This window comes from Nuphar pumila, chromosome 12, assembly GCF_984573655.1.
Source record: "Nuphar pumila chromosome 12, dmNupPumi1.hap1.1, whole genome shotgun sequence".
Lineage (NCBI taxonomy): Eukaryota > Viridiplantae > Streptophyta > Magnoliopsida > Nymphaeales > Nymphaeaceae > Nuphar > Nuphar pumila.
The window spans coordinates 25,600,359-25,606,358 of NC_143260.1; positions in this window are offsets into that span (position 1 = coordinate 25,600,359).

A 6,000-nucleotide genomic window follows, 5' to 3' on the forward strand; every position below is an offset into this window, starting at 1 on the left:
GATAAGGACAACTTGAGTCTGCATAATGGAATCCTTTGCTTAAAGTAACTCCTTCAACATGAAAATTTTAGCTAGTGCAAGAGCTAACTAGGTGTCTACTCCACTTGTAGTCCTTACGTGCTTCAGACTGCTCACCCCAAGTTTTTCCTCCTCAATGACTCTTTTTGTGGAAGACAACTTACAAATTAGAGGTTGGCAGTAGTTTGATCCTCATCATCGCCAACAAGTACCATGGAGAACAAGTCAATGTCTTCATCGTCATCTCGTTAGTCTTCAAGTTTGAAAAAGAATATGATGAGATAATCCTGCCATATCCTTTATTATCAGCAGGATGGTTTTGCTAACTACACCACGACAATCGGTTGGTTGCTGAACATAACCAAATTGTCGGACCACTCAACTAGTCACTTGGTGCTCAACTTCATTCATGTTGTGCAACGAAATGTTTATCCTCTCAATAGCCTTTGCTTGCACAACCACATTCTGATTATCCTCCTTTTGCTTTACATCTTGTAGGGGCATCACTTTACCTACATAACAAACATTCATTTATGGTTAATCCTAAATTGCATTACTTATAAATAAGTATGAAATATTATCAAAATACTTACATTTTTCCTTATCATTATTCTCAATAATTTTAAATAACGAGCATTGTTCATGTGATGACCAGGCACTCTTCGATCAATCATCATCTTCATTGCTTGACCGAGTCTATATTGCAACACATGGAAATTCAGAGAGAATGTGACATCTTACAGGCCTTTCAATAGATATGTGCTCCCATATCCAAACCTGTAGGGATTCATATAAGGATTAATACATATTAATAAATAGAATATTACATTAAAAATGTTAAATAATATTTTAGTTTAAATCAATAATTTAGGTATAAATGAAGGAATAACTACTTTTAACACTACCAACATGCTAATGATATTCATTCTTTCAGTCCTCACGCTACTCAAGCTTGCATAGAGGTGTGCAAGTGCGACAGGTCTCCATGCGTATTGCTAAACGTGATTTAAATCTCTCACTTGTTTAATAGATGAGTTATAGATCAAATTTTTACAACTATCGATGAATACGCATGTGCCAAAGAAGTAAAGCAAGAATGTTTTCAATTCCAAGATATTACTGGTATTGGCCTTTCCTCCAACATATGTTAGTTTCTCCTTCATTCTCCTCTCTATACTGAGGTCGAAGTGATTCCTCAACCATGGTAACATCAACCTTTCTCTTAAGAATATATCATCTTTCGTTAACAAATAAATATCACATGTTTTAAATATCCTCGACGATGTCAACTCACTGGCTCCTTATGACACTTAAATTTGGTGATCCATGTCATGTCCTCTAATGTGATGGTCATCTTAATATTTTTGAACTAGAATATGTTAGTTGCTACGTTTCACAACTACACAACAGTCTCTATGAGGGGATGATTAATGTTCAATAGTGTGATCTCCAAGAATTTTTTAAAATGCATATGATCAAGTATGTCTGCATCCTCCGATAGAGATAGAAACCACTGGTGTGCTTGAAACCAGTAGAACTGGTACATATAGTCTATATAATCATTATTCTCACCTTGCAACTCCTATAATATATATGATAATTTAATAAATGATTGAATATAAAATAAAAAATGATTACAAACATTTATATACAAAATAACAAATGACTGAAGTACCTATTCAGAAGCACCAGACCTTCTCCATTTTAATCTCTTCTTCAGAGCTTGCACTTTCTTCTTTGCATTCTTCTCTTGTTGAGGTGCCTCCTCCCCTATTTTGTAGAGTTCCTCCCCCCTTGCTAAGGTGCCTCATATGCCCCTCTATCATCCACATTCTCTATGACCATGTCTCTAGCTTCATTTATCCGGTCATTGAGGTTAGCAACAATATCAGAGGAAGCACATGGGTCAAACTTTTTATTTGATGAGTCACCCTCCTCCTTCTCTTCCTTAAATGCTTTTGCGATGAGAGACATGATTATGACAATAAACTCTTCATCTTTTTTTGCACATTCTATTTCAGTTTTGCGTCACCCAAGAGTTGTTAACTACAATTTGGCCAACATTTCATGTGTTTGTGTTGTTCTTTTGGTGGTGGCTTATAATTTAACCTGTATTTTTTTTATAAATGTCAGACAATCAATATTTTGGCTATAGAGCAAGCTCCCTCTCTATCCATGTGTCATTACATACATCATAGTAGATAGGATAACCCAATACGTAGTTTTTCTTCTTTGGCATTTCTTACAGTGCTCTAACACTAGCACACGATGTGGGTGTGGGCACCTTAAACACAAACTTCTTAGTCACCATATTGTGTCAAACTCTGTAAACTCAATATTAAGAAGCATATAATTTAACCTTTGACATTAAAGTATACACAACACTAAGAAGCATAAAGTTTATTCATCAATGAAAATAAATTATTAGTCATAGCTGTCATTACTACACCAACACAAACACCACTACATACAAAACAACTTAAATAAAATTAAGTAGTGAACTAAACTAAAAATATGAACCTCAAGCTTTTAGGATTTAGAAGATGAAAGTGCTTAGAGCCATCAAATAATGTTTATATATGGTTTAGAAAAGCTAAACTAAAAGATATGCTTAAAAAGTATAAAACAATGTTTAATTGTATCGGATAAGAAAAAAGATTTGCAATGTCTCTAGAATTTAGAAGTTGAAAGTGCTCATGGCTATCACCAAGGTGTGGTTAACTCGTTGTCTCATTGTATAAGCAAGAGCCTCAAGCCATTAAACCAAGCACATTAACAACTATTCAATTATTTCAATAAAACCCAACACATTTATGAAGGTAAACTAATACTGCTATAGTTTTTTATATTTTTTAATGTATTGATTGTAGGCATATTTTTTATATGAAGGATAAAGAGAGGTAAAAGAGAGAAGATGCAACAACTTAAGGAAAAGGGTTACCGAAAGACTCATCAAAAATATTGTGCTTACCGAAAAAACTCATCGTTAAGAATATGCTTACCAAAAAACTCATTGTTGATAAATCAAGAAAACTCAACGATGAAGTGTCGTTTATGAATCATAAAAAAATGACCAAAAATAGTTATTGAAAAAGTAGATTAATTTTTTTGTGGAATATCAAAAAGGGGCCATAAGTTGGGAACTACAAAAAAAACCTAGAATATGCGAAAATAGCCTTGGTGTGTGGACAATTGCTTTTTCTACCCTCAAAAAGTCGTATTTATTCTAGTAAGAAAACATCAAACATGAAAGAACATCACACATTTAGATATGCAGTTAAAGAAAGGAGAAAAGAGAAAGGAGGTTTGTATGGTCTCCAATGACTTTGGTATAAAATATGTGATTTTACTAAGATATTTGTAAAGTTACGATCATGAGAAAGTTCACAAAACTTATTTTTGCATGTGACAACATACATTTAAGTGAGGGTTAAAAAAAAAAGAGATTTGAACGATTTCTCATGACTTTAGTATAAAAAATGTGATTTTACGAAGGTATTTGCAGTTTTACGATTAACAGAGAATACCACATAAATAGCATAATTCTTTGTGTGATTCTTGAGGTCCGCAAAAAAAACGTGCGGACCTCATTTTAAGTGAGAGTTTGCGATACCCGACGAGAGGTGTAATATCTCGTATTTTAGTACTTAGTCATTTTATAATCTTTATGAAAATTTGACTATGGGAGAAAAATTGTTTGAGACTCAATTTTTAGATTGATGTTTTTGAGTTTGGGTTTGACCCATGTCTCATCAACTAGGTCTAAACGAGCCAATCGAAACGTGAGAAAAAGTTTTATTTTTTACCTTTAAATTTAAGTGAAATTCAGGTTATTTTTGGACAAAATTCGAAATTTGATATTTGTGTTATATGTTGTTAGATGCGTCTCAAAATTATGAGCACAACGATGTTTTACTTTTCTAAATTCGAGCTACGGTTGGCCAAGAAATCATATCTTTTCAAAAATTAAGCAGTTTGTCGAGATGGATCTAGAGTTGGATCAGATTGGATCCAAGGCTTAGGATCTAAATTTTTGTGGATTTGGGTTCTATTTAAGTCCTACGTAAATTTGGATTTGATCCAGGTCTTACTCCAATTTTTGTTTGGGGTATGGGTTTGGATCTTGGATCCGGATCCAAATCCAAGCCCAACGTTTTTCCAGCTTTAAATTCAATTTAAAGCCTTAATTTGGGGTTTACTTGTGTTAAGAAGCTTCCCCTATTAATTTGGTAATTTTTGGAAAATTTCAAAATTTTATTTTTAATTTAATATTAATTAATTTAATTCAATTCTGAAATTCTATTTTTGATAGTTGATTAGGATTCTTTATAGAGCCATGTCTAGGCTTAGTGGTTTTAAGAAAGACTTTCAAAAACATAAAACTTGGAAAAGTCAACTTTTTTGAAGAGTTCAAGAAAATTAGGAAACTACAGGAGAGTTTCCCCTATTAGAGACTCTCCAGCCCTTTCTAAAAGGGCTCGAGAAGGGGGGAACGTCACCCCCTCTCCATCACTTTATAAAAGAAAAAAAAAGAAGGGAAAGAGAGAAGAAATAAAAGGAAAAAGAAGAAGAAACAAGGAAGAAGAAGGGGAAAAGGGTTCCTCTTCTCCAACTGCACCTTTTCCACCATTGTTTTTTCTTATTTTTTTATTTTTATCAAAGGTACGGGTTCTTCTCTTGATTTTGAATGAAAAAAAGAGTTCAGATTCGCTTTTCATTGAATATTTTAGTGAAAGCCAGTGAGTAAAGAGTAAATATTGATACACTCTAAGATCCATAGTAGAAGCTAAAGTTTTTTCTCTTTTATTTAAAGCTTATTTCGAAATAAAACTATATATGAGTGTATTTGTGGATGCATATATATATATATATATATATATATATATATATATATATATATATATATATATATATATATATATATATATATACACACACACACACACACTTAAACATGCTATTGATCAATAGGGTTGGACCGATCTGCCATGTGTTTAACATGAGCAGATCTGGTCCAGATCTTGTATTAAAGTTTGAAAAGAAACAATAATTAATGTAATATGTTTCATTAAAAAAAAATCTGTTCATGCTTATGGTTATGTAAAACAGAGAAATCGGTATGATGATGTTCACTATTTGAATGGCATGTGCTGAGGTATGTGCATGTCTATCCATTCTTTTTTATTTCGTTATGTGAAACTGTGAAACATCAGATGCTTGAAGTTGGGAGGAGGAAAGAATTTTGTCTATTACATGGATGATGTAGTCTTGCTTGCGTACATGTTAATGTCTGTTTGAAAACCATATGTATAGGATACATGAATTTTTTTTAGAAAAATATATTTCTGCATCATATAGTGAGGCTTAGCTCTTAGGTGGGCTGGTACATGGCAGGCCCTATCGGACGTGGCAGGGGGCTAGTCGGGATGAACCAGACCCAGCCTGGTGTTGGCTAGTAGCTGGCAGCTCAGCTGAATAGCTCAGCTGGGCATGCCAGGCCTTGGCTGGCCCAGCTCAACCCTCGGCTGATTGGGTACAAGCATGACCGCCTCTTGCCAGGCCATGCCTGGTCTACCCCGGGTCAGACCCAACTGATTAGGTTCAGATGGGCCTGAACTGAACCCCAGCCGACTGGGTTGGCTGGGTGTAGTTGGTTCATTTTTTAAAAAAAAGGAAAAAAATTTGCATACATTTATGGTCATGTAAAACAAAAAAAAAATGTTTCGATTATGGTTCGCTAGTTGAATAGCATGCCTTGAGACATGCATATGGTCGTGTACTTTCCTTATTGAGTTATATGAAATTGTAAAACAACATATGATTGACGTTTGGTATAGAAAATTTTGTCTAATACAGTCAGACTTGTTTCCGTACACGTGAATGCCTAATTGGAAATTGTTAAGGAAATTAGAAATGAATGTTATTCCTTGTATTGTTAACTGTCCAAATGTGTGAATAAATGACAGGTCGATTCCTACATAA